The sequence below is a fragment of the Temnothorax americanus genome, unplaced genomic scaffold (genome assembly GCF_048541705.1).
Source record: "Temnothorax americanus isolate GAGA-0224 unplaced genomic scaffold, ASM4854170v1 Scaffold16, whole genome shotgun sequence".
NCBI lineage: Eukaryota > Metazoa > Arthropoda > Insecta > Hymenoptera > Formicidae > Temnothorax > Temnothorax americanus.
In genome coordinates this window covers 2168308-2190156 of record NW_027509297.1, presented here as the reverse complement: position 1 = coordinate 2190156, position 21849 = coordinate 2168308, and the positions used below count along the sequence as shown (strand labels likewise).

Genomic DNA, 21849 nt, shown 5'->3' with positions numbered 1-21849 from the left:
CAGTTATTTCTGATTTCAAATTTCTATTAAATTTGAAATATAAAATACTTTGTTATTCATTTCAATTTATAAATATGCAAATATAATTCAGACGAGATTTATGGAAAAATAATTAAATATTTCTATGTCAAAATATATTAAAAATTAGTCTTTAGAACTTTCTTAAAAAAAAAAAAAAAAAAATTATATTTTGTACAACAATATGATTATTGAGGCAATTGTGATATAAACTTTAATCCAACGCAATTATTGAGCCGTCTGCTCAACTCAATTTAATATCTTGTCATCTATTCGGTATCGGGATAGAGCATTCCTTAAGCGCGCTTGCTTGTGCTTCCAAACTGTTTATTTAATAACTCACAATTGCTTTACATATACAGCTTTGAAGTGAGAGCGCCTCGTCTGAACACGATTAATTCTCGATTCATAATTTACAGCGGTGATGTAAGTGCGAAGGGATCTTATCGTATTAGTCAAGTCTTAACCATTATCGAAGTATGGCTTTATATATATAAACAGCTATACAACTTACGGCTAGTTAATATCGTTTCTTTACGACTGCAGGTTCGAGCAACATGCCAGGTCTGTATCGCTTCATGTTCGATGCATATTATTTACATGGCTCAAACATGGTTGAAAACAAACATTGGTCACAAATGATTTTTATCGTGCACAATATTTCATACATTCGATCATGTTCCTCGTTCAATATGTAAATAGTCGACCGTACCGAAGTTAAATATAATTTATATTTTCAATGTACATATTGATCTAATTAATAATTTCTCTTCAGTTCCACTATAAATAATTGCATACAGTAACAGTTTGATCAATATAACAAGTGATAAAATATTATTTACATAAATGACGGAACAATAATATTCAAAATACTACTTCTTATTATTTAGTTCTGAAAAGTACAACAAATTTAACACACTTTCCGTTTCTACTCCAAATTTAAATAATAATTTTAAACTTTAACATGGATACAATTTTATAACACCCGCAATATTTCGTGTATTTTAATGTTTTACAAACAATTTGGCAAACAAAAGAAGACATTTTCACGGGAATAATATTGCAATGTATTTTTACATCACTTTTACACACTAAGATAATTATTCTCAAGTATGTACCTGCGATTTGACGATACCTAACGTTCCACGTATTGAAATACTGAAATATGAGTCGTGTCACGCGCAATTCGAATTAGAAACGAGTTCTAGAGCATTTATCAGAATAATCGTGTTGTAAAGACGCGAAGATGTGCGTCATAGAAGATACGAGAATGGATCTCGGGGTCTCGATGGCGAATCTTCATCGCGACCCCGTTTTAATTCCTTCATAAAGTTTCCGAGACGCGAACCTGATGGTCTCTATTATTATACGGAACATGCTGCTTACGAAAATTGCGCGTTTCGGGTGTAGTACAACTTCCGTTGATATGCCCGATGCATCCGTTCTCAATAGCTGGCCCATATGACGCTGGTACGTATATACGTACGAAAACTTGGCCAACGTCTACTTCTGCGCCAACATAATTGAGAACTTGAAATTTTAGTGCCACGCGATAAACGAGATCAGACCGAACAGAAATGCATTTTGCAAATTTATTCGTATTCGGTCTATCAAAGTCGTTTGTTTGTCGATATTTGTTTTATGAAAATATTGATTAAGGAGCTACGAGGTTTCAAGAATGACTTGCCCGAATGACTTTAAATAATAGAAAGTTATAATTCGATTCTCTTTTGAATATTATTACTTTGAGAATTAGAATACCAAAGATTATATTAATTGTGATAAAAATAGAAACATAATTCAACTAAAGCTGATACTAACATATTTAATAATAATAATATAAATCGATATACTATACATTTAATTTTAATATGTTAGTTAATTTAACAATTTTAACTATTTTCAAATTTTACTAAGCTTTTACTTAAAAGCTTAGTAAAATTTATTAATTATAAAATTTATATCTGATCTTAATAAACGGCTTTAAAAATTTTTATTTGTTTGAATTTTTTTAAAATTCTTTTAAACAGTTAGAAGCTATATTTTGTACGCCACGTGCATGCCTCCCTTTTACACAGTTCTAATAAATGCACAGAAAAAAAAGAAGTGTTAAATCAAGGCTTATATTCTTGTGTAGGGTAAACTCGGGTAAGATGGCTATACCGGAAAGATGGCCAACCCATGTTCATTCAATGTTTCATGGCGAGCTAGATTGAAAAAACATAAGTTGGCCATCTTTTCTGTATGGCCATCTTACCCGAGTTTACCCTATAAGCAAGAATCTATGATTTTTTTATAAGAATTTCAACTTTTTTTTTATTAAACTATATAAATACCTTCCATTCAAACAAGTTTTCTACGTTTATATCTCATATCGCAATTTATATCTCATTTCAAGATTATAGATTCTTGCTCTTATACATATACAAGAATATAAATCTTGATTTAACACTTCGTTTTTTTTTCTGTGTGTGATACGTTTTATTCGACTCTTCAATTTAGCGCTTTCGAATCTGCACTGCAATGAGGAAAACTTGATTCTACAACTGAAATTTGCCTCGCGAAAGAACGTTCGAGAGAATGCAATTGGCGCAGGTCGGGTTACGAAGCCACAGGAAGAATGTCCAATTGCAGTTGGTCAAAAAGTGACCCGAATCGGCCAAGCCCGATGCATTGGCGCAAGCTTGACGATCGTCGGACCGCGCCGCGCGCCGTCCAAACTTCGTCAGAGCCGGTCGGATTTTTTTTTACGCGCTACATCAGAAGTGGAGCATGCGGGATAAAAACCGGGCATGCAGCCACCGGAACTGCAAGATTTATCACGAACGCGACTGCGCGCACACGCACAGTCCGGCTCTCGAGAGCTGGTGTAAACGCTGAATTTTTCGCGATTGAGCTGTCCGCATAGCTTCGAAAAGTTTTCTCCAGCAATTTCTGTAAGAGTCTTTTATGCCATCCGCGCCATATTTTGTTTTTTTTCTTTATAATGACTTTTGTGAATTAAATAGCTGACATATATATCTGTGTAGTCTACAGCTGCCATTGCCAGATGGAGCCTTTCGTAGAGTACAGTTTCCATCATCACTATATAAGTAAGTATTGCACCGCGCGAAATGTAGCATATTGTGAAATTTAAGAGCAGAAAATTTCTCTCAAATAAAAAATCATGAAACTTTGTATTAATAAAAATAAATATTTTCCTTATTTTTAATACATTAATGTATAATGCAATGTGTATATCACATTTTAGAGATAATATAACTTCTATAATTTGTTATTGATATAGATATAACTAATTAATTATCAAATTAATTTTCAACTGCCCGTCAAATGCCGAATCAATTTTCATGACCACTCGCAAATAATTAATTGACAACTTAGAGTAAAATTACATCAATTAAATTATTGAAAGTTAATCACATTGATAACCAACATAAAATGATCAGAGTAATAAATCTTTGAGAGCGATTTTGATACAACTTCATCAATAGAAAATGCACATTTTGATCCTCAAGTGCAAATGTGATCGTTCCGAGTTTCGAAATGTGCGCTAATATTGTTTAAACTTCGTGCGTTAGTCCGATGAACTTTTTTTCATTGCAATTCGCCCAGAGAAATGAACAGACCGAAAGAACATAAAAGAGAAAAGGGAAGAGATCGGCCATTGATCACGAAATTCGTTTTACTGTAAACCGACGAACTGCGAAATAGCTGAAATTTCCTTGATCCAAATTGGCTCGCAAGCTCCGTCTCTTTTTCACTCTTAGCCATTTTTCTTTCATCTTTGGAGTTATGTGTTAAGCGGATATATTGCGGTATGATGTGTGATCGATTTAAGTACAAAGCAAATTCATTCTCATCGTGGTACTGTAAATGTGAATAAACTCCTCCAGTTTCGAAACTTTTTCAATTAAAGCATTCTTTACGGATAACAGGAATATTTAATCTGACTTTCTGATGAGAAATAATCTGTCGTGTTTTTTTTTCAAGTTTAAATTAAGCTTTTTTGACAAATAGTTCAAATTTTTGTTACAACTAATTTTAGACCGTTCAAATAATACCACGTATTAAAATACATTTGATGCAATTAAAGTTACGTCAATACGTTAATTTTCCAATGGTAATTTGTTTCAACGGTCTGCGACTGTCTGTTCAATAGCACGACAGATATTTCTTTTTCCGTAAGATATTAAATATTTTTCAGCTAATTTTTTTTTTTAATATTCCACAAAACACGGCAACGGCAAGAATCAAGAATAATTTTCATATATTTTTCATCTATCGTAGAATGTGATCCTGTCAGAGATATATTCGCATGCTAAATGTTCCTTTCGACATATTAAGACTTTTCAGACAAGCTTCTCACATCTTCTTGATCTTTCCGTCATCTGTGGCACAGACGTCGCACGCGTGTACTCATATGTGAAATTTATTTTATACGTATTATACAAACGGCTATCATACGACAGTGTTAGGCACGATTGGTACGTTCGGCTGATATCGTGGCAGTGTGTGAAACGATGGTTGATAAGGATGATATAGAGCCCAGAGCGTTACCGGTGATAAGAGAGGATCGGCTGCGACTCGTATCAGGATTCCTCGTCACGAAACGATTAATCCTTACAACGATGCCCTATAAAGTAATTCTATCGAGTAATTAGATCTTAAGGAAATCTGACAAGATCGGCATTATATCCATGCAGCTAGTAGCTTGGCCTACGATTAATGAAGTTATTTACATGGCATATCTTTGTCCAAGTGTTTTCGAGTCAATCCAAAATACAAGTCGTATAAAAAACAAAAATTTGAATAATATTCGATAAAGCGAAAAAATCCACTTGAAATATCAGTTTTATCTTAAAAAAAAAATAAATATTATTCCCAAAGAACTAAGAAAATAAAAAGTATTGCATTTCTTTACAAATCTCGTAAATTTTATACACGTTTTAAAATGTTATAAAACATAATTTTATAATATTTTGCGATATATAAAGCTGTTATAATAATTATTAAAGTTTAAGCTATTTTTTTATTTATTAAAATAACAAATTTCAAAGTAATACATTCTCTTTCAAAATATAACACGAGCATTTTTCATCAAAAATTTATGTTTGACTTTCAATTTCACAAATTTATGACCAATAATTTGCTCTATTTCACATTTCAAATAAATTGTGTTTCAAGAATTTCGATATTTCGATGAAATTTGATTTATATAATAAAACTCAATGTTAAAAATGACGAGATTTTAACTGGAATTTAATTCATGATGTGAGACCTTAATATTCTGTCGAGATACGATATATTATTTAATGGCAGTAATAAGTTCGACAGAATTTCTCTCCGTGCGATATCTCAAAATCGGTGAAAAGTTATATCTGTGACGTGTTGTTATATTTCGATATTACTTTTCGGATTCGCAGACAAGTCTAATAAATCTATCGCCCAACAGGCTCTGAAGTTAATGGATAAGAGAAAGTACCGATCGTGCCTAATAATATTAGCGGGATATATCTGTATTGAGGCTCACCGTTCCTCGCACGTTGCTCGTAACCTTACCTCACGTATTAGATAAGATTTACGAAAATTACAGCGGCTCAAGATGGCTATATACTTTCGCCACTTCGTAAATCTTCGATCGACCTCATTAGTGTCTCCACCGTCTCTCGGCAAAATATTTTTAATAAGATAACAAGAAGGAACGCCATATTTACATATAAAAATATATCTTATCGTGATTGATCGATGGGATCTATGTATAATATACATGTACATATTATATGAATATAGATAAAACTTCTCTTAACGTACGCCGTGATTCGTTTGATACGTTTCCACACATCACAATTTTCTTAGTAATCCGATGTAATTACGAAGTAATGTACGTAATACCACAGAAGTGGAATGGTCCAATTTGGAGAATGTCCAATACATTATTCACTCCTTAATTTTGCTACATACTTTTAAGCTGCAGTCTTTTTGTTAAAACGTGGCATTCAGCTTTATCAGAAAATCTAAAAGCAAACTATAAGTATTCGGTATATTTTCTAATATATATGTAAAATAAAATTATAGAAAATCTATAATAATTACAAAATGACATATAAAATACACTTCTTAAACGATCAAAATAATTAGTTTCGTTTATATAATTGCTGTTGATAAAAAGGATCTATAATTGCATTACAAAAGTCTTGTAATGTGTTTTTAAGGATCAATTAATTCAAGAATTAATTAATTCAATGTTTCCATTGACTTGTTAAGATTCTAAGAACTTAAAATCATAGATTGTACCCTATTGAAATTGTAATTTCGATAACAACTTTCAGAAATAATTATTATAGATTAATTTATACATCGTCTGTGGCAGCATTATCCTTATACAACGAGTCGATTATTTACTTATATATCTGCACCATTTTTGGACACGCTGCCGTTCTTATTAAACGCGCTTTGCAGAAAAGAATGAATTTCTTGAATGCAATTAAATATTCCGCAAATAAACAAGAGGCTACACCGCCAATCTATTTGTGCGGAAAATTGCCTAACTTTCCGTTAACTAGGTCGAGCGTTCGGTTGCTCTTAGCAAACAAGCAGCGAATCCTTGTTGGCACTTACGTCAATACGTACCGCGAATATTGGATAGTCTGCTTTGAATAGTAGAGAAATACGCCATTGCCGGAAGGGCAACTAACGGGGGAGAAAAAAAAGAAAAAAGGACTTTCTCGACGTATATACTTCCTCGACAAGAAGCATCTTTCTCGGCTACGTCCAAATTGGACCCATCCTCTTCTATATTCCGTACATGGTGTCCTGAACGCGCTGCATGCAAAAATACTTTTTTTTTCAAAATGCGAGTACTATACAAATATGTACTTATTACGCGATATACGTACGCTTGCGGAAGATTAGCGAACTATCTGTTTCGATATTTACGCTTTATTTTTGTATGCGTTACTCATTGCAATTTAATTGTAAAAAAATTCGGAATAGACATTTGAGATCATGAATTAAGCTGTTAAGAAATGAAAGCGAAAGGAACTTGATGTATCTGTTCATAAACAGTTTCTCATTTAAAAATATAGAAACTGTATTTATATTTTCATTAATTCGTTATAAATGTCAATTGTATAGCGCTTTTTAATTTAACGTATTATACTATGACAATTAGATTCTGCACCAACAAAGACAAATCAAGGCGCATAGTAAAAAGATCACGTGTCACGTGTATTGTCAAAACTAATAGACACATATCGCTTCGCGATATAACATAATAATAATTATGTATCGTTATAAAAGAATATAATTAATCTGATTTTTCGAACATGTTTTTAAGCGGCAATTAATATAATTATCTGATAACGTCTCAATACTTAATCAAATGTGTTAAAATTATAAACTCGATCAAGTGATTTTTACCTTCTTTATCATAATTTTTTACAAATCATCTCACCTACGTCAAATATGAATTGAATCTCAAATATTATGTACCTTCAGAACACCCTGTACAATTGTATCAGTCCAAATATCTCTTCGGGGTCGTTTTTCGGATTCCATCTATTATACCTGAAAGTTATAACAAGGTTGCCCTATTAAGTTTATTCGGTCGGGTCATGTAGACTGTGTTCGTTAGTCTCGCTTGCGTTTCTTCACATATAATTCGTTCGGCTCCTGTTTCATGCTCCTTTCCATCCTCTTTCGCTTCGCTCTGACGCGATGTGGTGTAGCGAATGGCGCACAAATAATTCACGGTAGTATATTTTGAGTATAAAAGCACTTCTGAGCCGGGAGTTTCAGAAAATGAAATTGCAAGATAGAATAACACAAAGAGAGAAAAAGAGATAAAGAGAAGGAAGAGGAAAGAAAGGCAAAAGAAGAGAATGACGCAAAGAAATATATCTTTCGTTATTTCGCATACTCGGACGCATCGCGTCCTCAATTATTGATTGACGTATGATGACTAAATCTGCATAAATCGATAATCGTGTCTCCGTCTGCTTTTGATATTTAAATCGCGAAAGAATTCTTTAGTTCTCGAGAAGCAATCACGCGAGTCATAATGTCAAAAAAAAATCAGAAAAATATTTAGTTAATCAGATAATTAATCCTTTGTCATGTAACTTTTTCGGAGAAAGAATATTTTATTTTAACATTTAATAAAAAATTTGGTATTGATATATAAAAAAAGTGAATATCAATTTGAGAAATTTATCAGGAGGCGAAAACGAGAATATGACTTTTTGGTTTCTTATAAAAAAATTTGACAAATTAAAATATCTCTATTAAACTTATTTAAAATTTTTTGAAATTTATATATATATATATATATATATATTTTTTTTAAATATGTACATATTGTTTTAAAGCGATTATTTTATTTTACAATTCATAAAAATATGATCGTAATTGAAATTATTATAGAAAAATATATTTCAATCTTGTACAAAATTTTATAAACACATGATGTATAACTGATAAATTCAACATAAAAATTTCAATATTTACTGTTTTTAACGTTCTGTATAAATTTCCATATTCAATAAAACATATTTGAATTTTCTCGCTTGATTCTCGAAAATTAAAGAGCAAACGAAGCATGTAATATGATCGTTCGAAGCAAATTAGATAATTTAATTAGTGGAGAATGGTGGTTTGTTGTTTGCCGTTAATTATTTTCTATGTCATATTTTACTGTGTAAAGTTCTTTCCTCCGTGGAGTCTACCTCTGCAATGGCAAAACGTGCCGAGTTTTCTGTCGCGATATTTGCTGATACTCTGCACTGTCTTACTTTGTCGCGCCTTTCCTTTTCTGAAATAACGCTTACAGTAAAAACTAGTGCGATGTATATAGGAAAAACCTCTCTGTGTGGTGAATGTTTTCTCGAAAGAGGAAAGTATTCTATCTATACTATATATAAAAGTACTTCAAATTAATTGTTGATCATGTTATTCCAAGCTCACAAATTAAAAACATAATAAATTCTGATATATTATGTGTGAATATAATATATATAATACGTGTTAAATAGTGAAAATATAAAAAAATTCACATTACTTAAGAATATTACTTAAGAAAGTTTATGTACCATAATTTGTTAAAAATTCTTCAACATTGTATTTCGTAATAATCGAACTTACAATAAAAAACATGAATTATTACATTTTTAATAATGGGTAGCTGTATTGCGCGTTTAAAATATCGTAAAGAAATTTATCTCACCGGTATGACGTCACAGCTCTCGCGGAAATAAAAATTCGCTTCGAAAGAAGAGCATTTTCTTCTCGGAGATAAAGTTTCTGGAGCAGCGTATACTGTGCAACCTGCCATTGGCTTCACCATCACAGTACCCATCTCGTCTTATCGACACGCGGATATTCTTCACCATCAGACGGCGATGAGCAAAAGACGTGTTGAAAGTCTTCGCGCGAAGAGTTTTTCTCGACTTATCTCAACGAAAGTAAATTAATAATCTGTACACTAGTGGCCCACTTTAGTAAATTTTTGTCTCGATGAAGAATCTTCTGTCCCGCCATCTTCTCCGAGATCTCCTCGAGATTGCCCGTCTGTTGTTTCAACTCACGTTTCAGGATCACGTTAAGTCACTACGAGATTTCAATTTCCAAGCTCCTCGAAATTACGTACTCCGCATCACGAAAACACGCGTCTTGCGCCCGCGCCACTAACATCGCAACGCGAAAAATCGTATGATTACTGTTCGGTTATATGAAACAAGTTCGAATCACGCGATGCGCATTCTTACGTGCATCGGCTCGCCGTCGGTTGATGTAATGATCAGTGAACGCGATGAAGAATATACAATCATTGCACCGAACTGCAACTCGTTGCATATTCGTCGACCTGTCCACGCCCGTCGCGATGTTTCATGCCCTGCGAATGCATCCGGATTGAGAATTCAGAAGTTATTGGAGTAATCTGTAACAGAAGGGTAGATTTGCGTTTCTTATTATTAATTGACAAACGTCAGAAATAGCAAAATTAAAGAAATCAAGTAATGAATATAATTCATATTGCTCAGTCAATTGAATATATTGCCTAAATTTAAAGTTAATGTTTTTTGAATAAATTAATAACATTAATAAAAAAAATTACTGTAATATTCTAAGTATATAATTCCTTGCTCTCATTTATAAATTACACTAGAAAAATTACAAAGGGATTGTCAGAATACATCTGAGCATCACAATTTGTTCATACTTTTGTAGAATTATGCAAATGTTACAATATTACTAAATATCCAAAGGCATACATCTCTATCAGTTTCATAACAAATTCTTTAATAAATTTGCAATCAGTTTTATCTTAGCAAGATTTAACGCTTTTCAGCTTCCTTTTTGACACTATTTTAATAATAAGATTTAAATTAAAATTCCAACAATAACGATGTGAGGATAACATTACAAAAAAATGTTATTATGTATTTATAATGCTGAGACTAAATTCTCGCAACATTAATTTCAATAATTCACGAGACACAAGAGAATATCGTTATTTTGTTACAAAAAAAATTAAATTTAAAGTTTGACAAAAAACCTATGAATAAAAATAGATATGATATAATACTTAAATGAGTTGCATGTGTAGCTGTTAGAAGAAACACCATCTTATACAGTGTATCGCTTACTCCATCTTCGTCTATCTTTCGGTGCAATCATTTGCTTCCTATACCGGGTAAAAATCGTGTACTCCTAGCAAACGCTTTTGCGAGGGGGAAAAAAAACCTCGTATTACCATAGTCTGGCTCGGCACATTTGACTCACAGAAAAGGTTATTTCCCTTATCCGTTCCCTTTGCCGGAGATTCGGTCGCGAAAACCGCTGTTTACACGATCGATGGTAATGCCGGTGCGCGGGGATGCACGTATATATTCGCTCACATGGTGGATGCGAATTACGTATTAGGACGGTGAGAGGGTGGCGGCGGATGAGTGGCGCTGTATAGTTTAAGTACGTTTCATTTGAATATATTAATTATTCATTTTACATGCCGGCGCGGAAGCCGCGTATCGCGTTAATCCTTGCACGATTACCGAGTATGTCGTGCACGATTTTGCGCCAATCACGATTCATCGCTTGCATTTATGCGCGATGAAATAATTTGCGCAGTGTCGATGGTAAACTGGTGTTCCAATTAATGACTTTGATTACTTATTTTCACAATCATTTCCTTTTGAAGAAAAGCCCAATGGTATTCTATATATGATTGCACAGATTTTCGAAAACAATCGAAATTTGCAAAATTAGTTTGAGATGTAGAACAGACAAATATAAAATGGTGCGACACAGTACATATTTTAATGAAACAATCTACAAGTTATATTTTAAAGATTATTGTCGAAACAATGTTTGTTCAATACTTTGAAAAGTTCTTTGTGTGTGTCTTTTAAGTCATATTAAATAAATATTAAAACATTAATTATTAATTTTTCATCGTTCTTTATTTGTTAATCAGAGGAATTGCTTTATTTCACTTCCATAGTTTGATATTAGGATTAATATATTTCTAAAAAAGTATATATATCAATTTTGAAATAAGTCTAGATTTCAAATTCCAGTGAAAAGTTATGAAAGATCTCATATGCAATCTTGACATATTAATCATACGAACTTAATAATATTTTTATTGCAAATTGACACTTTATCAAAAAAAGTTTATTATAAAATTAAACCATACGTAAAAAATTTGTTAATAAGTTATTAAACAATGTATTAAATATATTTTATATCAAGTATTATTGATGATATATCATTGTCATATACAAATTGATATAAATATTATAAATGAATTACAATATTTTAAGAGATAGATGAGGCATATACGTAGCTTTTGAACAAAATTATGCTCACGATGTTAATACTTCACACACAATATGCATGTACACATAATATTGGTCAACGTTATTAACATTTGTGATTTATGGTATAGTGATCTATCACAGTCATTGTATATTAATTTCAATTGATAGTTAATAAATGCGCATCGAGAGATACATGCAGAGATACAGCCCCTCTATTATTCTATACTGTAATCCGATAATTATGTCTGTAGTGTAGCGCTGTAGCAAACAAGTAGGTCATCAATATCAGTATGTCATCGCAAGCCGGTTATGGATCACTTTAAGGCGATCAGCGATGTACGATGATATCAACGAATTTAGTTATTGCGAAATTCCTATTCATATTATATAGTTTATTTGCATAATATTTCTTTAATCAAACCGTACCTATAGTTTTTCTATACATGAATTTCGCGCAAACTATATTTTTCAATAAAGAATGTATATATGCACATGATAATTGATACGTAAATTATGTAAATTTTAATATGGAAATAGAATGCATCTGTATAAAACTAGTTACGTCAATTATTGAATCTATAAAAAATACAATAATGTAATTCTATTTAAACGTATTCTTTTATTAGTACAATTTTCCGATTCATCAATTCATGCAAATACTAAATAATTTTGAATAATACCTATAACTTGTCGGAATGGAGAGACGGACACACACCGATTAATATAATTTCATTTTTCAGTTTAAATTTCACGATTTAAATTTCAGTTAATATTCGCCTTCATTCAAATATTATTAAATATACGACATTATTATATTACGGTGAAGAGCGAAAGGATTTACTTTTTTTTTACACGGAAGGTAATTCGAGATTGAATAAGTTAATAAGCTCTTATACAAGCAATTTCAGTCTTCCATTCTTCGCGGTTCATCGACGCGTGTCACTCCCGTTATTCCACATCGCCGAAGATCGCTCGCAAAATAAGTTGCTCATATATCCACAATATCCGCGCGAGCGAAAACCATTTTTTTGCACGCCACCGCACCGCGCTGGCTGAAAATATTAATATTTCCGCGAACACAAACACACACATCACCTCTCCATGTCGGGGAAAATAATACTGATGGGACAAAAATAAATTCGGATTAGCTGTGTTGCTGGCGCGGGAGGGAAAAAGACGGCGCGCGGTACCACGCGGAAATGCCGATCGCTGCGACAGATAGGGCAAAACGGCTCGCGGTCCGCAGTGTATAATAGATATTTAAATCCTGCGGTTCGCGAAAGCCGATGCGTTGTGGCTCGCAGTGCTGTTGAATATCGATATTATTTCGTTTTGCGTCAGCGTGAGCGCGAACGGAAATAGGAATGAGATTATTGGTGACAATGTTACACGGGCCGCGCCCTACAAACCATAATATACCTTTTAATAACTTGTTCTCTAACAAATTGTTATAAATGTGATTATATAACAAATGCGATTATATAACAAATAATTATGTTAAGTTAAATTATTAAATGATTTCTAGGAAGTTATACGTTTCGAAAGCGCATTGATAGTAAACTATTGTTTTCCAATTAAGTTCCTGTGTTGATAAATATGTTGCTGCAAACACCTTAATTACATTAAGGTGAAAAAATTTACATTACGCTTGTAATTTGTTCATAAAACCAATCGCCGTTCTACAATCTACTAATATTTTTATTCTAAAATAGAGTTATAAATTCTTGATTTTTTAAAAGTGCGCAATAAAATATTTCGATGAGCAAGAAGTTGAGTTAATTTCGTCAGATTTCTACAATATAAAAATTGAGTTTAAAATTTCTTAAAACATGTATGTGGCTAAAAAGATTTTGAGAGATCTGGGACATTTGTACGTAACAAAATATATATGTGTACATGTACATACATATATATGTAGAAATATACACCAGCCAGACGCTTTACACATTCCATATCTGCAAAAATTGCAGCCGTTGCAGAGTTAAACGAGACAATAAACAAATATACAAAGTGGTTGTGCAGATGGTTACATCGCGAAATTGTGTTGAGTGTACATTGAACATGGTTTTATTGATAAAACCGTGTAAAAAGAGAACACGAATGTGTATATAATAAAAAAAGAAACTATAGATACTGGTTGTCGAAATTTTAGAGAATACTACTCTTTCGGTGTAAGAAAAGTTTGCGTAACATTATTTTCATGATTATAAACCTATAAATAATCATTTTAATGCTTCAGATATTATCTGTCAAATATTTCAGATATTATAGTTCTTATACAATTGTAACATTACGCTTTGTAATTTGTTCATAAAACCAATCGTCGTTCTACAATTTACTAATATTTTTAATGTAAAACGGAGTAATGATTTATTGATATTCTTGATTTTTTAAATGTGCACAATAAAATATTCCGAATGTAACTATAATAATTCAACACGAGTGTGCTACGTACGCATTACATATTAACAACAATATAATAATATATAATATAATAATAACATATATTCATAATACCACAATTAATTTTTAATTTTAATAGCATTATGAAGATGAAGCACCAACTATGCAATTAATATATAAGTAGTTAAACCTCGCCTACAATTCATGAGCAAATGTCAGAAACAGTTTCCTGTGAACGATAGTTTATAGTTATCTAACAATGTGAATAACGTACATACATACATACATATATAAGAGTTGACTTTTTTGCTTTTTAAGCGGGTACGCATTTGCAAAGCGCTCGACATTTTTTATCTTACTTCCGATTGACAGATAGTTGAAACAAATGTCGCAAAGAGCACGATAAGCGTATCCAGTATCTGTGCATTTTTTTTCCTCTTTTGATTCCCTTTCGAGTTTCAGATTCCTCTTTCCATCAAGCGAAACAATATAGAATGATATGTCAACGGACTTTCGTCAAATATAACTGAAATCCTACGTTTCAATTGCAACCAAGACTATTTTCTCTCAATTTTCAAAGATATATATTTGTAAAGGTATTAATACTGACTCATGCATTAAATTGCAAAATATTAAAACGTTTTTCTATTCGATGCCAAATTCTATTGTAAGACGTAATAGCGTTTCCAAATATTTGCGTATTTGTAGAGTAATTCTAATAGTTTCATATAACTGAAAACATATTCTTTTTGTTTTTGAGAATAATCGTAGCAGATTAGGAATCACATGATAATGAAAATAATGTATTCTTCTTATTTAATTTAACTGCTAATTGACAAATAATTCAATAATTTGCAACCTGTTTCTATAATATTTCGTTCATTGTGAGGTGCGATAGAAAATTAATTAAAGCCTAATTTTCTCCTTTTCGCTTTATAATTGCTCTATATATCTATATTATATTTTTATCACCTAAGGGGGGGCATCTCATATTTCTCTTTTTCCAAATCGTGCTCTCTTTCATGCATATACGGCTCTTAACGAATTCAATGAACACTTTACAGTTTTATTGATTCTCCTCGCTCGCAGTGCTTAAGCTATTTGGACTGCGGCCAGCGTGGGCAAAAAGAATTCGCGCGTTTGAATGTACACGGAAAGCCGAACGTGTTTGTTCGTTAAATGAACGATTAATTCGTTTATCCGCGAGCGCGCCGGTTAATTTGGAGTGCCGGAAACCTCCTGACAAATAACCTCCTAGCCGCTCTTTCTCTCATCCCTCGCGCCCAGTGAAATCGGTTAATCGCTCCGATAATCGATGAGCCGTAGCCAACAATTAGACAATTATTATTGACAAACGATGTGCCGGGAGATAAATAGTAGTCTTTACAAATTCAAGAGGCGTGAATGCCGCTGAAAGGGACGCGATTCGGGATAATAAATCGTTGAAAATTACAGGCCGACCAGTAGCTATTTGCTATATTATGGAATCATCATGGAATTCGAGCGTGTGAAAATATATCATGTGTCAGTGTTAATGACACAACCACGCGACGCGCGCGAGCGTATAATTTAAATTTTGTTGCGCGGAGAGCACAATACGCCGCATTGGCAACCGTGGAATTTAATTAATTAATAATTTATATTATCTCAATATTTTTCGTTAATGCGTATATGTTTGTAGATCTGAGTAATACAAATACAATTTTGTGTCATAGCTATTTTGCGGTATTGGAAACACTCGGGGGTATTTAGGTATGCGATAAGTCTGGAGTAAAAGACGAGTGTGCAAAGAGAATTTCCATTTGGTTGATCGAATAAATACTTGAACTGTTTAAGTCAACAGGTGCATCAAAGGCTGTTGATTAACACCGAACTCTAACTCACGTTGTAAATTACATCAACAGAATGGAAATACGAAGTAGCAAGCTCAATAATTCGCTTGTTGATGGCTACAAGCATGCGAAGCGAAACGCAATTCGGATAAAATTCACCACATTAAAGCGCTGTTTTATTGATACTTCGTAGCACGATGCGATTCATTAATCGCATGAGTCGATATTGAAGAATAGAAAATGGAACTTCAATCAAACGTAAATTAGTTTCTGTTATCTTCATTAAAGTCCTCTTTCTGGTGGTCAGGAAAATTTCGGCGCTGAATCACCGGATCGATATAAAAGAAGATAATTTATTGCATAAAGTAAAAAATGTCTATTTAATTATTACATACAGCGGAACCGGGAACCGGCTGACTTTTTAATTTAACGCGCTCTATAAAGAGCACTAATATTCGTTCAACGAATTTACCTATTTGACTACCAATTTGGTAACTTTTTTTACTCACGCTTTTATATACTTCTTAAATAATTATAAATTTATATTTTATGTTGTATATAATTAATTATGTATAATAAACGTGTAAATGCAAATAAATTATTAAATTCGCTGCAAATTCTCGCTGCAAAGAAACAATTTTTCGGTTACGGAATGTATTCCAATTATCCTTGCATCTCATACGAATTTATACAGCTTATTCATTTCGCGCAGAATTTTAATTGGAGATTTTTATCCCAACCGCGTTGTTTAACGAGGGGATAAAAGTTACGTCGCCACTGATTGTACGGTTTTGGCAGAAATTACTCCTAAATATTTTTTTCCGTATAATTCGCGACATATACTGAAAGTAGACGTTTTAACCGATAAAGTTATCCAGCTGATAGCTTAAGCATAAGTCAGAATAGACACGTCAAAGGATTTAATGCTATAAATAAATCCGCTTTGTGCAGTTTGACGTGGGTAATTGCGGCACTTGTTCCGTGCTAACTGGCAGTTTTGTATTGCGCTTTTATCGCAAAAATATAAAGAATAAACAATAACAATAATAAAAATATTTCTTTTTTTAATCCTTTCGTTTTCAATACACGTAGTCATGAGTATATTATATTTATATTAGCATCTGCAACTTTAATGTAATTTGTAATTTGGAAATCTTTTTGATAATTGTCCAATTCTTAAATGTGTTTCGATTAACTTATAACAAGAAATGCGACTTTTCAAATTCTATTCATACAAAGCTCTTATTCACACAAAAAATAAATTGATTGATTCTTGTGTTTCCAGAGATAGCGTAAGTAACCAATAAAAGTAATTGCTATCAAATTCAAAAAGTTATTTAAAAATGTGTGATCTAAAAAAAAGCAAGAAATCCGAAAGATTCTTCACCAATCGTGTCAACTTTTTCCAGTTAAATCGCCATAACCACGAAAAATTAAGAAATTCCAAATTTTCTCTTAATGTATGCAGACTATATAATGAAGTTAACTAATAAAGCTTACAAAATCTCTTATTTTTCAAGGAATAGCTCGCGAGAGATTCGGGGGCAGACGGACAATTAAAATTTATGGTTTGAGAACCGGCCTGCGTCTCTCAAGATAAGACAAGGCGTTGTGTAATTGGGTTAAACCGATGAATCACAGTCCTTAAGCTGTTTACATTCGAGATCTCGCCTCTTTCGGATATTGTTCTTGCCATAGCGCTGTGGTGGTAACGATAAAGGCCTTGTCAGTCAGATACAAGATATTTGAAATAAAGCCAACTTGAAACATGTTCTGCAACTTTTATTTCAAGTTGAATGAATTTGGGATAAGTAATTACATAAATTTCTCGAATATATCATAAATACAATATTTTATGCAATAAAATATCCAGATAAAAAAAATAATTGAGCAAAAATAATTTTATTTTCAAATTTACTCGATCGTTACATAAAATGACAAAACTCACAAACGCATTTATTGAGTTTCAAATGGCTTCGTAATATCTTAATTAACGATGCGGAATATATTGTCTAATAATATGTAATACTTTTTGTAATAAAAAAAAGAGAATGTCCGATAAAATTCCGGTAGGAAATGATAAGCATAAGCCAATAAAAAATCGTGTAAATAAATTACCAATTTTGCAGGAATGCAGATATATCTGAAAAATGAGGCTGCCAATGTATCACGTTTGTACGGTGAAAATCTTCAATATTGTAAATTTTTTTAATTAAATAGAAGTGAGGCGCCATATGATATGTTTATGTTACGTGTGTGCATGACATACTCAACGAATGGCGTGGCATAACGTCATTTTCAAATTGCGAAATGTCATGCACAGATCCCATGTCATCGGATAATAGCGGACACTTGCCTTGCGATTTTATGCCTCAATTCATTATGCTTGGATGATGATATTTCATATGGAATAATAAGGTAACTTTTAGTTAAAAATATGCATGCCTAATAGATTTTTAATATGTGTGAAAAACGATCACTTAAATAGTTATAAACATACACATGTTACGCATTAATGTTTCACATTGGTAAAACAATTATTCATCAATGGTTCATTAACATTAAAATTAAAATGGTATCATCAAAATCCAAAATTTTTTATTTTTAACATTATTTTATTAATTACTCCATAATGTGCTTTCTCATATTTGCGCACACAAATCACATAATAATATTACTTAGTTGCTTGCTTTTCGACGTACTGATCGTTTCGAGGGAACTGGCTATCTGGCTTAAACAAAATCGTATAGCAATCGCATCGCCCAATGATGCTCACATTGAATGAAATCGTTATAGAGCTCTGTCTTTCTAGCGCTTCTGGAAGAATTCCCAGCCCGCATCGAATTCTATTTGCGCTTTCTCCGACGAGAATATGGCGAACGTGCATACGCGTGACAACAATTCCACGACGACGACTCCATCCCGACGTCGGCATTAACCCCGCGCAGTTTGCAGATCGCGGTGCGTTAACGCGGTGCGACGGGAAAGCCAAGCGCGGCATCACGTCTCTCGTCATATGCACACACGGTGAATTACACACGACGTCAGACACACTTCGTGATAGTGAAGGATGTCACCGGATTTAATTCGGCGGTTTGTCGGTGCTCGAGCGATCGAAACCGTACCGGGAATGACAGAGACAGGGGCGCATCGTGAGTTAGCGGTCGGAACGCGGGGACGAGAGGGGGGTCGAGGTAGTTGCGAGCGGGGGAGGGGCCGAAAAGGGGGAAGAGAAATACTCCTCTCTCTCTCTCTCGTTGTGTGTTGCCCCGGGTACAACAACGGTGTTTTGCGATGAGGGATGGACGGATGTGACGTCACGGGGAGCTCACGCCGTGATCTATGGCGGCTGATAATGAAAGCGCAGAGGTGAGATACCGCGGTGGAAACTATACCGTATAAGCTATAGTTTCCGCGGGACCCGTCACACGGCAATGCCGCAGCATTCAACCGACTCCCTCTTTCGCTGCCGCCGCCACCACCACCTTCCCCGTCACTTCGCCGCCGTTTCCTAGCTCCCGCAGCGCTCATCGCGAAATTATATCTTCACAATGGGGGATTCGACGCGGTGACGATAAAAGCTTGAATTATGAATATCGGTTAATTCACGTTACGCATTCGGGAACCGCGCGATATGGATGATCTGGCGCCGCATGATCGCGGTCGCGTGATTCCGTCGCTCGCTTCGATGGCGAACGCGCGAAAACTTGCAATTATCGCGGCGCGCAATGCCGCAAGTTCCATTCGTCGTTATCGCGCGATAACAGCTGGAGATCCGGCAATGCGCGCGGTGTGCCGATGTCGCGTGTAGTGGATATATAAAGTTCATAACAAATAGTTTTGCAAAGTCCCGTAGCGCGGTATATTTTTGCAATAAAGAGAGTTGTAAATAAACTTTTCCTGAAACAATTGGTTGGTTGTGTGTACAATTTAAGATGCGAAGTCAAAGATCGACATCTCAGTTTCAGTTTGCTTAGATCGACTTTTGTCTTAAATAGAATCAAGAGTTATAATATATACTTTTGAGTTATTTGAGTAGAATGTCTTTCAAGAAAATTTACATGCTCTGATTACCTATATGTATATTAATACAAATATATTTATTAATTGATCAATCTATTAATTTAAAGTATTTTAAAGTTTTTTAGATTTAAAATCTAATGGCTTTGTCTGTTAAATAAAATTGTTTGTTAAAGTAGTTTATTAAGAATATATTATTATGTCTTGTATTATTTTTATATTACTTTATTAATCTAGACACCAAAAAATCTAATCTAGTTATATAAATTTAATTATATTTAAATAGGCATTTTGAGTAATGGTAATTAATAAATAAAGTAATTTATATGCAAGTTAAAATAATTTAAAACTACTTTATGTTAGCTTAATTTCTTTCTCTTCTTTTTATGCATGCGCAGGAAAAAAACATAATCGAAATCGAAATAATATAACGATATAATAACTAAAACATTACTTTACTAATTACATGATTACTTGATATATTCTCGGAAAATTCTGATACAACAATTACACAACATATTAGTGAAACGCCTACTGGATATTTAAAATTTATTTAACAATAATAAAGAAATAAATAAACAAACATAGTAGGTAGAAAATATTCCCATAATATTTTCATGGAGTAGATGTAGCATTTATTATTTATAATAATTATATATAAATTTTTAAAAATTTAATTTTGTGAAAAGCAGTTATATATTATTTCTACGAAAAAACTTCAACACAAAAATTACATATACAAATCTTATTTAATAATAATTTATAACATTAATATTGGAGTAGATTAGAATTGATACGTTAGATTATTTCTCTTAACGCAATAAATTAAATAAATAACTTCTTGGTTCTTTATAATTGAATTGGAATAGAGGTGAAAATAATTGCGAGACAGATAATATGACGAGTGGACACTTCAGTCTGGAATTTAATTTGGAAATTGTTTGACACAAGAGGTAAAATCATCAATAATAAATGTCAGTTTAAATTATAAATTTTCACATTAATACAATCCAGAGTTCTTATACGTGATAAAATAGATGGAAAATTAGAATTACTCATCAAAATGTAAATTTTCGCGCGTGCAAATTTCATTCAAGTGGATCATTATATCTGACCTGTTTATTTTAACATCTTGGTTAAAGTCCGCTTTCAAAACATTTCACAATGACCCAAAAATACAAATTAATGGCGTATTTTAAAGCAACTTTCCTAATTGAATTTACATAACTTTCGAAATAAACAGCCTATATGTTTCCTGTTGAAATTATATGAAGCAAAACATACTTTTTTGAAGACATAAAACATTTTACTTGGGAATTAATCGAAAGCTGAAATGCGAATATTTAAGTTGGAAGAATGCTACATTGTTCTAACGATACTTTCCTAAAACATTATCAGAGTTCGATTTACTCTATTTTTCCCCTTTTTCATTAGCTAGTATCTCGTGTTCTTAGAGATGCACGATGCAAGAGAAAAAACCAATGAAACATTCGATTACTCTAACTTTCAATAACTTCTAGCAATCCCATTAAGTAATTTCATTAATATATTGGTCGAATATATTAATCAAAGAATATGTCTTCAAAGTAACATTGGTATAAGAACTTATATAGTATTAATGTCGTTGATCTTTAATTGAGATTTTATAATTAATCAAAAAACTTTAGAAATGAAGAAGTAATCAAACACAACAAATAGAAACCAAAATACAATTACATATATATTAATTAATACGCTATAAAATAGACATGTCTATAACA

The 21849-nt window shown here is 32.8% G+C and overlaps 1 protein-coding gene across 5 annotated transcripts in view; it reads right to left on the bottom strand.

The window, feature by feature from the left end:
* The window catches only part of LOC143895503 (uncharacterized), a 257055-nt gene that overhangs the window by 13488 nt on the left and 221718 nt on the right, over nt 1-21849 (bottom strand). For 2 of the 5 annotated variants that reach the window (XR_013256344.1, XR_013256345.1), the window contains exon 11: nt 9239-9952. The gene's annotated coding sequence lies outside the window, so the exon portion shown is untranslated. Of the gene's footprint in view, nt 1-328; nt 7585-8397; nt 9953-21849 lie in introns of those variants that run through there. The other 3 variants (XR_013256343.1, XR_013256346.1, XM_077402674.1) reach the window with 3 other exon arrangements.